The sequence below is a fragment of the Pollachius pollachius genome (assembly GCF_949987615.1).
Source record: "Pollachius pollachius genome assembly, chromosome: 3".
Lineage (NCBI taxonomy): Eukaryota > Metazoa > Chordata > Actinopteri > Gadiformes > Gadidae > Pollachius > Pollachius pollachius.
In genome coordinates, this window is record NC_136936.1 from 6,314,102 (window position 1) to 6,326,304 (window position 12,203).

General features: G+C 51.7%; 1 protein-coding gene across 1 annotated transcript in view; it reads right to left on the minus strand.

The window, feature by feature from the left end:
• Positions 1 to 12,203, minus strand: part of robo2 (roundabout, axon guidance receptor, homolog 2) — a 165,883-nt gene that overhangs the window by 105,697 nt on the left and 47,983 nt on the right. The window lies entirely within an intron of this gene.

Genomic DNA, 12,203 nt, shown 5'->3' on the forward strand with positions numbered 1-12,203 from the left:
TCCCATCCATTACTGACAGCGAGCGGGGGGGGTGGACACTGTGAATTATAGACGAGTCCCACACAGAGAACAATGGCAAAGCTATCCCCCTTCCTCAACCACATCTGCATTCCACTACAGTTCCAGGCACAGGGCTCAACCAATCACACGTTGAGCACGTAGACGAAAGAACCTACTGGTTGATGAGGAAGGGAGAATGAGGGGGTACATTGGTTCAGATTGTGTGTGTCTGTCTCGCGTCCAGGCCGAACGCGGCCACCAATCCCAAGGACAGGTTTGTGTAACGAATGCCGACGAAGCACCGCTCCTACTGGGGGGACGACTTGTACTCTTGTGTTGAACATGCCTGCATTTCAATGTATTGTGATAAGCGTGAGGACGCAGGGTTATCATTAGCATACGGCGAGGACACACAGGAGGGGCGTGCGGGTTGGAAATTGTTCTGGATCAACAATAGGTCTGCATCATTTCTCTCCTGCTGGAATGGTCCCCCCTTCCAACCCCCCCTCAGACCCCGTTGGAAAAACAAACCTCACTAATAATTAACATTCTACTCCCAGCATCTTTTCCATTAAAGCTGCATTAATGGAAATTGAAGATAAAGACTTGAATGTTCTTTCTCTCCCTCCTTCCCTCTCTTCCTCCCTCATTCTCATTTCCAGAAACGGAGCATTATGAAGCCACCATTAGCAATTACGCTCGGCGCCCCAGGCATAATATTCCATCTCGTATAATCACAAAAGCCATTTGAATGGAATCAAGTGGCTGTGTTGGCGGGCTTTTTCCCGGGACTCCGGACGGGAGGAGGTCCAGAGGAGCAGCGGAGGGGTCCGGGGCAGGAGATCAAGGTTTTCGCCCGCCGCTATAAGCCCTTTCTACTGCCTTGCTCCTGGACTGTGACCAATAGATTGTCTCCTAGAGAAAAGTGAATTTGGGATGAGAGAGAGAATGAGGGAGGCAGGGGAAAAGAAATAGAGTGGAGAGCCATCCAGAGGGGGAGACGGAGCATGAAGCAGTGAAATGACAGCTCCGGAGCGTGGCATCTCCCGGCTTCTCTCTCACCCTTCACCCACCCTCCATCCCCATTTCCATCACACTAACCCTTCTATCTCCTGCTGCCCCTGCCTCTGAATGTCCGGGCTCAACACATGCATGTCATTTTGATCCATCCTATTCTCCTTCAGAAACCCCTAAAAGTAAGAACACATAACTAAATATACTCATCCGCACTCCCTTCGCCTCTGTCTGTGATCTGTGCCTATGGGGCCACCCATCAATGTAACAGCAGCTTCACATTGTAATGAGCTTTCGAGATGCCTTCAGATGCCTTGTTCTCTCCACCCACCCCCAGCCAGGCCTCTCTCTCCCTGGGCTCTATTGCTTCTCGGCTGGGGCTGGCCTAATCCTCAAACATTGTGTTCGTGCGGATCCATTAGCAATAAGGGCCCGGGGGCCCCTCTCTACCACCTAAACACCAGCGGACACCCCCTCCACCTGTCCTCCTCCACGGTCTCCACGGGGAAGATGAGGTTAATATTACATTGGAGAGGGAGACAACATTTCTTATTTATTGGAAGGGCAGTCTAGCATGAAAGAGTATGTGCAGGCCGGGCCAGTGGATTAGCCTGACCCCCTCCTCCCCACAACTCCCCTTCCATCAGATCAGCCTGGCCCTTAATAACCCTGCTTACCGTTCCACTGTGAGGAGGACAAAGCGCGGGATGGGCCGTCGCTGTTCTTAACCTCTACTCTGCCTCGATTGACCGCTCTTAAAGACCCTTGGCGACTGTACTTATGTTTTAAGAGCCTGCCGGGCAGCGGGACAAGAAAAAGAAATGCCATTGTTGGGAAGATTGAGTGGGGTTGGCCTTGTGGCATGAGGATGAAAGAAGACGACACAAGCCGTCGTAGTATAGAGGCGGATAACTTGTGCGTACCGAGCGCTTGGGGAGCGACACAATGACGTTATCTGCTGATCGGTTTAAATGGCTCTCTTCGAGATCGAATGCAAATGCAGACTGAGCCTGAACAGAACACAATAGTGATCGAATATAACGAAATATAACACAACAAAACATTTACTATGACATGACATAATAACAACAGCATAGGATAATAAGATAGTGGTCTATTAATATAACAATGTATTTCATTTAAATGAAGGTATCTGGTCTTTCGAAAAAAAGAGTAATTTCCTTCACAGTTTTCTGCTTATTTACACTTTCCACTTGGATTGTGAGAACACTTTCCTCTGCCATTGTAGCAGGAGAGGCCACTAGCCTTTATGTCGGCATTGTGATGCTGCTGGTAGGGGGAGAAATATATAATTTATTTCCTTTTTCTCCTTCCCTCCCTGTGCATCTTTCAAGGGCCATCAGGGTTGACACACTAGTGCAACACAAAGACAAGAACTACTCAGTGGTGCCAAACCGAGAGGCCTAGGAGGAGGCCACATGAAGGACAATGGCGTAAAAACAGGGCCGTGGACAGGAAGAGGAGGGCGAAGAGGAGGGAAGGGGAGTAATCAGGGCTGCTTCTGACCTTGGGTGAGACAAAACATCATCTGGAAGGAGTAGAAAAACACAGAGCGGAGGGGACGGCGGAGAAGGTGGCGTGAGAAGCCGGGCGGGCTGTTTGGTGGAATTTATGATGGGGTGTAAACCATGACATTAACTCCTTGGAACAGAGGCCTCAAAGACACCCGGCCGAGCCTCCTCTCTCGGAGATGTGTCAAGGGGGAAAAGCACTCCACCGGAGAACAGGAGCTTTCCCGAGTAACCCGACTAAATCCCAGCCTGTGCTGAGAATAAGCAGTCCTTACGCGCTGCGGCTTCAGGGACAATCTTCAGCGTGTTCCGATAAAGGCACTCGGCAGGAGATAATTATCAGCGGCGAGCTTTAACCGTTTGTCTGTTGTACACACACTTTTCTCAGGTTTCCTCCCACGTTGACTCGCGAGCCGGCCAGGTTCGCCTAATTAGCTAACCTGTGTCTGAGACGAGGCAGAAAGCTGACAAAAATAGGAGCGATTTAGAGACTCTGCGGCCATTTCTTAGCGCCTTCCTCTAATGGAGTCTTGGTTTCCCATCAGAGCCGCTCGGAGGGGATTCGGCTCACAATGAGAGATCATCAGGAGAATAAGAGCCGAAGGAACTATTGCTATTTTCTCCCCCATTAACACACCCGTCAGTTTGTCCCTGTTTATAATTAGCATTTGGAATTTAACACGCAATGTGCAGAGATTGTAGCTTCAGGATCTACAGTGGCGTCGATGATGATGACAGCGCCGGGCCTCCATGTTTTGCATTGCCACTGTTCCACGCGCCCTGGCTATTATTCCCGCTACTTGCGGGAGAATCCAATTTTGATGTTGAGAGGAGCTAGGGCATTATCCACTTAAGGGTTATTAATTTGGCTGTTCTCAGGAGGTGCTAGGGGATGTTGATACTTTTACACTCCACACATCCGTGGATATTCTGCAGGCTCTAATTGATTTCTGGCCAGAATGGATTGCTAGCCTGATAAGATATTGTTGTGCAGGGGGGAGGGAGGGAGTGAGTGAAGGGGAGAGGGGAGGAGGGAGGGAGGGAGGGAGGGAGGGAGGGGAGGAAGGAGGGAGGGAGGGAGGGAGGGAGGGAGGGAGGGAGGGAGGGAGCTCCCGCTCTGGATGGAGGGAGGGAGACAGGCAAGGGAGGGAGACAGGGAGGGAGGGAGAGAGGGATGGAGGGAGGGAGACAGGCGAGGGAGGGAGGAAGGGAGGGAGGGAGGAAGGGAGGGAGGGAGAGAGGGAGGGAGGGAGGGAGGGAGGGGAAGAGGGAGGGTGCTCCCGCTCTGGATGGAGGGAGGGAGAGAGGCGAGGGAGGGAGGGAGGAAGGGAGGGAGGGAGGGAGGGAGGGAGGGAGGGAGGGAGGGAGGGAGGGGGTTCCATCTCTGGATGGAGGGAGGAGGAGAGGAGACGGGGGGTTTGTGACCAAACAGCCTTCACTTTTGACCCATATATTTACACCCCTTTGAATGGCCTGGGGCGCAATCCAATAACAGCAACAGAGATACTTCATAGTTCAAAACCCCTGACATATGTGATCACTTCAGAGTGGAAAACGCACACATAAATATAAATAATTGGATTAAATAAATCGAAATTTTTGCATTAGGTTTTCAGAGAAACACACAAGAAAGCACCGAGATTTCAGACAGATTCAAATGTATGTTACACAGCGTTCAGCACATTGCACACAGAGTTGATTTATTTTTTCCCGCTTTTGGCCACAGCTAAACAAAACCCAGGCCAGCCGTGTGAGTGAAATAGATAAAACGAGAGACTAACAAACACAGACTTCGCCAAGTCCCTCCATTCCTGTCTGTACACAAATAGGGGACGGGGGGGCTTTTCCAATTAGGCTTTTGTGTGCACTGTGGCAGGATGATTATCATGTATTTTTCATGTGGCTCTTTCGTCTCTCCGCTTGGCCTGCAGCTCTGACACAACAACAACAACAACAACAACATGATATCTGCATCCGCGAGGCCTTCCACGCGCACACACACAGACACACACACACACGTACACAAAAAACCACACTGAACTCACTTAATAAATAACACCAACAAATATATAAATATAGATGAAAACACATCGGGCAGTGTATTTTGACAGGTAAAAGCAGAGGAGCAAGCAACACTCCTCAATATTTAAACAAAGAGAACACAGATGACACACAAAACCATACACACGCACACACACACACACACACACACACACACACACACACACACACACACACACACACTCAAAAGGAGACTGGTAGTTGGATTGTACTGAAAAGCTGCCAGCTGTCTGATCAGTCAATCAAAATCAATCCCTTTTCAGCGCTGAAGACAACCAATCACAACACATTGTTCTAATGGTCCCGCTGGAAGACAGAAACATGGTGTAGTAGGGGAGAGAGGGGACTCAACTCCAGGGCTGTGTATTGTACGCAGCAGATACAAACCTGGCCCGGTTACACCGCAGCCAACTCATCCAGGCTACTAAGCATAAACGCTGCAGTGATAATTACCACCGACGCCACCAAATACTAATGTGTGTGCGTCTGGTTAATGAAGGAGGTATGTGGTGTGTGCTTATTGAATCACAGGGGACATAATTGTAAGGGGAGGGGAGAGAGGGGAATGCTGCTGCAGTCATGAAGTCAAAGTAATTAACCGCAAAAGCCACAAAATAAAAATACAAAAGCGGTCTAATGTATGTTAATGTATAAAATGGCTCTGACCTCTTAAAAGGATGAACCACACTGGGCAAACCCAAAGAGAAGAATATAAAGGGAAAAATGGGGTGTAATGTTCTAATTCAATGTCTCTGTCAATGTTTAAACATCACCTGGAATTCAGCAAGTAGTTCAGACAAAAGAACTGGGGAAATGACAAATCCAATTTATCGGACCACACTTTCATTTCTGGACAGCGGGCTGACTTGATGAAGCTCAAACGCTTCACAAAGTACACTCGCACATCGTCATTCGATTCGTTTGCGTCCTGTTCCGGAGGTGTTAGGCAAACCCCCCCTGGGTTCGTGGTGGAGTTGGACCCGGACGTCCCTCCATGCCCACCTGTGCGCCTGGCGTGAGGCCCCCCCCCGATAGTGGATCCACAGCGCTGGCTTTAATAGGAGCTGACACAATGGGCACCGCCATGTCACCGGAGACATCCCCGGAAATTAGCTGATGATTAAATTTTTCTCCATTAAAGAAGTGGGCGAGTAATAACTCACACAGTAGGACCTCTTCCCCTTCATTAATGTCTTCATTCCTCCTGTTCAGAGGGGAGGTAAGGGGGGGGATCTTCAGCTGATTTTAATAGTATAGAGGCTTGGGGTCTGATTCATGTTGAGAATCTCTGCATTGCTTTACGTGGTGCTTATTGAATAGGAGGGGGGGGGGGGGGGGAGGTTGATACAACTGATCACTGGCAGTGACTTGAAATGGCAATTTTTTTGTTTCAGGTTTGTTTCCAGCTCGGTAGACTGTGTGTGTGTGTGTGTCTGTGTGTCTCTCTGTGTGTGCGTGTGTAATCACCCAGCTGTTGAAGGAGCTTTAGCCTCCAGCTGTTAGCCCCATGATGACCGTGGTACGTCGGCCCCCACCTTCATGCTCGCTGATCCGGGTAATGACTTGGTCCATCTGACCCCCCCCCCCCTCCCTCCTCCTCCTCCACCACCACCAACCCCGCCCCCATCCCCACTATTACCACAGTCCCAGACACACACACACACACACCCCTGTCACCTCCCGGTGATGTCTGGCCAGTGGCATTTGGTTCAGTCGGTTCTTTTGAAATGATACCCCACATCTTTTACACCTGTCACCGCTCCAGGACTGCACACCTTGAGTGTGTACACCGCTGTATTTAAGGGGGTGACGTTGGGGTGAGAGAAACAGGTGTTAAGGACCATCTGAATCGAGGTTCCGGAGGCGGAGTGGTGGCCATCAGTCAGTGTATCCCCTTCTTTGAGAGGAGAAGGTGGGGGTCATCATAGAGTCATCATCGACGAGAAGCAGCCTGCGTTCTCGGTGGAACAACCCCAGGGACTCAACCGCACACGCACACGCACACACAGACGCACACACACACACACACACAGACACACACACTCACACACACACACACACACACACACACACACACACACACACACACACACACACACACAGTTCTATCAGAGGCGGTGGTCTCGCACAGCCCCGGGTAAGTCGGGTCTGGAGCCCGACTTACCGGTGGACGACAGGAGGTGGATTGGACGAAGTGGAAGGAGGGACACTCTGGGACCAACCCCTCTCCCTTCACTCCTCCTGCTCCGCCATCGGTCTTCCCCTCTCCCGCTCTCTCCATCGCTGTCCCTCAGCGAGGAACGGCAACGGCCGCGGTGATCCGCAATTTCACAGATGGCAGACTTTCCCCTTTCCTCCACTTTTATCCTTTTCATATCATTTGTAAAAGAGAAACAATATCTGCTCGGTTCCACTCCCTCGTGGAATAAAATCACAATTCGCTGCCCCTTGCACCACTGGGATATTGAGACGGCGCGGTGGGGAGGCAATACGAAAGGAGTTAAGTAAAAACAAATAAAAAAGGCAAGAAAAAGAATAAGCATGGGAATGGAATTAAGGAACACAATTTATGCAGGCCTTCCTCTCTTGGAGTGTGTGTGTGTGTGTGTGTGTGTGTGTGTGTGTGTGTGTGTGTGTGTGTGTGTGAGTGTGTGTGTGTGTGTGTGTGTGTGCACGTGATTCCAACATAATATAAGTCAGTGCACCCTTTTGTGGCCCCAGTTCATTTAATTAGAGCTTCACATGTATATACACACTATCAGTCAACACCTGGACACCTGGCCTTGGTTTACAACGCACTCCCAGCGTGTGCATATGTGTACGCGTGCGCGTGTTTGCCTAAGTGCAAACACGCGTGTCAGCGAGTGTGTACAGTGTGCACGTTCTATTGGTGGTTGTTTGTCCATGTCCTTTCAATAAAAAGGGCCGGGGTGATTAGCATGCGCCAGTGGACAAATAACGGGGCAACATCTGTGCTTATGTTTGCCCTGCCACCCCTGACTGACTACCGTTGGTGGGGCCCGGGCTGGGGGAGTTTGAAGCCCCCAGTCCCAGTCCCACTCCCACTCCCAGCACGACCACCCCTTTGCTCTCAAGACCCCCTCGTTCCCCCTGGAGGGGCTGCGTCAGCTGGGCTAAACGGCCGGATCAATGCCGGGAAACAGCCTCATAATGGCCCAGATTAATGATGAAAAATTTGGCATCACCCAGGGAGCCGGTGGACATTTATCACCAGGGATGGGAGCGGGAGAGGCTGATGGGGTTAGGGGGGAGGAGGGGGGAGGGGGGGGGGAGGAAGGCTGTGTCTATCGGGCTCATGGCGCCCAGGGATTGACCTCAGAGGCCGGCCGTGCAACCGTTGGTCGTCACCGTCTCCATCCGGAGCCCTAAAGGAGGCTGTCTCTGGGGGCGAGCGGCCCAGAGGAGCACGAGCACTCTGAGACGGACGGAGGAGCTGTTGCCCCTGGAGGAGGACTGGGTATGACCCTGAGCTACTGCTGCTGTGGCCACCACCACCACCACCACCACCTTTCAGTCCTTCTCCCTTGCTTTCGTCCTTTCTTCTCCCGTTTGTGAATGCAGCTCGCTTGAACGAGCCGCCTGCAATCAATCTCCGCTCGCACACAAGGGCGCTTTGCATGTCTCCCTTATTTTTTTTCTCTCTCCTTCCCTTGCCGTCTTTGTGCAAACCCCTTGGAGGGGAAGCAGAAAGGAACAAACAGAATAGTGAGAAAGGGCCTTGCAGCATTCATTTCCTTCCCGTGTGACATTTGGGGCGTAAGAAAATAAACGGGAGAGAGAGAGAGAGAGAGAGAGAGAGAGAGAGACAGTGTGAAGAAGACTGAACCCGGGGCAGTGTGCTATAGTATATTTCTCAAGCAAGACAAATGGTGCAACCCGGCACAAAGACTACAAAACATGCTTGTGCGCACACAAACACACACACCCACCCACCCACCCACACATCCACAAACACACACACACACACACACATACACACACACACACACACACACACACACAGACCAAGTCCCATCAAGTTATCTGTTACTTCAGTGAGATAATGCATCTAGAAACAATCTCTTTGGCTTCCATCATGGACTCCTGGACACAGAGCGAACGGGCGGTTCCCGGGACGGATTGAGTTCAGATGTCAGGCCTCAGCCTGAGGGGGAGACAGGGCTATTACAAGCCTGTCAGAGACGGATCGGAGGGGTGAGGAACATACAACTTCAGTTTCCTAAACGGTCCTTCCATCACTTTTCGGTAACCACGGAAACAGACGAATGCCCCGGACTGAGGGGATCAGCGACGTGGAACCCGAATAGACAGAGTCCTTCAGACCCAAGGGTTTCCCCCACACAGCACGAAAACAGTGGGCACAACTCGCCCTCCCTGCCACGACGGAGCACATCTTAAGGCAGGCCCGGAGGAATATTAGTGACAATTTATGCAAATCACCTCATATAAAAGGGATGTGTCCATTGGCCGAGACCCAGAGCAAGCAAGCATAAGTATCGCATACCAGCCATGGTGTTATTGTGCGGTCATCTGTGCTTAGGTGCTTGCATCCAGCGTTTTGTGTGTGCATGCGTGCGAGCGCGTGCATGTGTGTGTGTGTGTCTGTGTGTGCGTGCGTGTGTGCTTGGCTGACTACAGTCTACCTGCATGCTACTAGTCTATTGACTGTACAGGCATCAGTTTGTGCAAACAGAGGAAATCAGGTAAACATAAATATATCAGGCAGAATCAGGCCTGGCACACACTGGTGTTGGCCCATTGTGCCGCCCATCCCCACGCGGCCCTCGCTCTGGGGTCGCCCGTCGGGACTCTGAGCGGACATCCCTCCTGAAGGTCTCTGCATTGGCCTTCTGTTGATGCTTGTTTTAGGCTCGCTCGTCAGCCTGAGCCCTCCGCATCGAGGGGCACAGCCGACATTTATTGCCATCAGCTCCTCAGCGGAACCATCCCGGTCGCCGGTACCAGGGGGAGAACATCTGTCACATAGCCCAGCACTCCCTGCCCCCCCTGTCCCAGCAACCTGGTGGATGGATGCCTGTTGTGGACGCCCAGTACCTGGGCTACAACCCCGGCTCTGTAGCCTCGTACAGCGGCCGCAGAGGCGCCCGGACTCCGGCACAGAACCATAAAAACGAAAAGGACATACGGCCCCCATCCAGGAATGTGAAGCACGCGACGGCCAGCGCCGATGCAGCAGATAGTTGGAGGGATGCAGGGGGGCGGGGGTCTGGATGGATGGAGAGGGGGGGGGGGGGGGGGGGGGGGATGGGCTGCAATTAAGCATGTGGCACAGCGAGCGGTGCAGGTGTGGAGAGCGGTGATAAGGAAGACGGCACTGCCATTACTCACCGCCCAGGCCCCACCCCCTTACCACACACCATCCTTTTCCTCCACCCGACCCCGACCACCAACAACAAATAGGCTGCCAGCAGATGACGGCCGGGCCCTGGCAGCATGGGAAAGCTTTTCCTCAGCCAGAGAGAGAGAGAGAGAGAGAGAGAGAGAGAGAGAGAGACACCAAAGGCCCATTTCATCACCCAGACAGGGCTAAAAAACAAGAGGCATGTGATATTGTGTTGAAGAGTGTTTTTTATTTTAGTAAAAAAAGGGACAGTGAATCACTTCTGCAGGTTGGCAGTTTTCAAGGCAATTAAGATGAATTGGGTGTCGCTGGAGGTTCCAATATGGCAGATAGTGGGTTTTTATAATACATAAATGTTCTATTTATACAGCCACATTACTCAGAGTCCTTATATTTGCATAATTTGAGAACATGAAAAAACCTAAAACACATTAGTCAAAGCACCCACTTTTGAAAGTATGAATGAATAACATAGTAGTTTTCAATCCAGGTATATTTATAGGATATGGGCCAAAACTAGACACATCTTCAACATTCTTGTTAGCCTAGGAATGTTAGCACACATATTACCGCCAAGCATTACGTTTAACTAATTCAGAAAGTCTCGAAATTAAGTAATGAGAATCAAGGCGTCGACATTGGTTTTTCTTGCAAAGCTCTGTGCTTGCGTAATTAGTCCTAATGAATGCTTAACGAAGCGAGTGCTGGCGACTGCTTCCATTGCTCTGTTCCATCTCAGGATTATGAAACCTTCTCATGGATTCCCAACACAGGGCTTCAGAGCTAATGCTACCGATGATAGCTCCCCATTTCTCCCCGTGTTTTGATTTGTGCGTCTTTATGCACCCGTACAGCGTAGACCGGAAAGTGGTCGCAAAGTGACACGCAGCGTTAACGACCGCGGGTCAGAATCCAACAAGCGCCGCTACACATAGTGCCTACGTGGCCAACACCCACCACCGCGCTCCCGTCTAATGACACCCGATTCCTGGTTCTCTGGCTGAGGGCCAGGGCGACAAACTCACTGTAGGGCAAGACTCGATACGTGAGCAGGACAGAAAGCGCCGTGTGTGTGTGTGTGTGTGTGTGTGTGTGTGTGTGTGTGTGTGTGTGTGTTTGTGTGTGTGTGTGTGTGTTCTGCTGATACAGTGCGTTCTAACAGGGCACAGAGCTAGGCGTTCTGATGGGCTGGTTCCGTCCTCTGTCGCGGCCCAGGCTCCCCGCCGTCTGCTTTGTCAATGGTCAGCAGATCCATCACGCCGCCACCCCCCCTCCTGGCCTCGGGCTGGCATCCCTCCCTGTCGTGTCGGCCCCCCCCCCCCCACCCCCCCACCCCCCGTTTGGCTAACGTGACCGCTGAGCGCGACAACGCTCGTCACACGTGTAGCTGTGGCATTAGCATGCGTATGGATGTGCGGGTCGCGCCCGCTTGACAAGAGGATGGAGGCGCGGGGAAGCGGCGTCCGTTACGGGACGCCGACGGGTGATGGAAGGGGGAGGGGGGAAAGGGCATCGCGACGACACACTCGTTGTCATCGGTGACATTTAGCGCGCCCAACACTGGCTCCTTCAAGTCCGTCAACCGCCATTTCACTCCTCCACTTATCCGACCATCTCCCCCCCCCACACACACCCCCGCCCTCCCCCTTCTCCCTGATTGGCTGAAATGCTACGGAACGCACGGGCGGTGAGGCTTAAGATTTGAACTTCCAAGTCTGAAATCCACGGGGGGGCATTGAGCTTAGCAAAGAGGGGAGGAAATAGGAAGGGAGGGAGGGGGAAGGGGAGGCGGGGGAGAGATGGGAGCCAATTCCAATTCCGGCAGAAATAAATCTATGAGCATTTTTTCTCTCCGCTTCCCTCATCGCTAATACGGGGCGCCGTTGGATGCTGAGCGCAGCAGTTTCTCATCATTCCCTCCCCAGCCGCAGACCCCCGTCCCGCCATACACACACACATACACACACACACACACACACACACAGATACACACATGCACGCACACACACACACACACACACACACACACACTCGCAAAGATACACAAAAAGAAACGCACACACACACATGGCAGGTTGTTAGTAACAGTGGGCAAGGTGAAGGACAAAAAAATATCTGTAATAAAAAAATATATATTAACAGAACCGGGGGAAACGGAGGACTTGTGTGTGTGCAGAATCTCGCCGCACTAAGCGGAAACTCAGAGTTCCTAC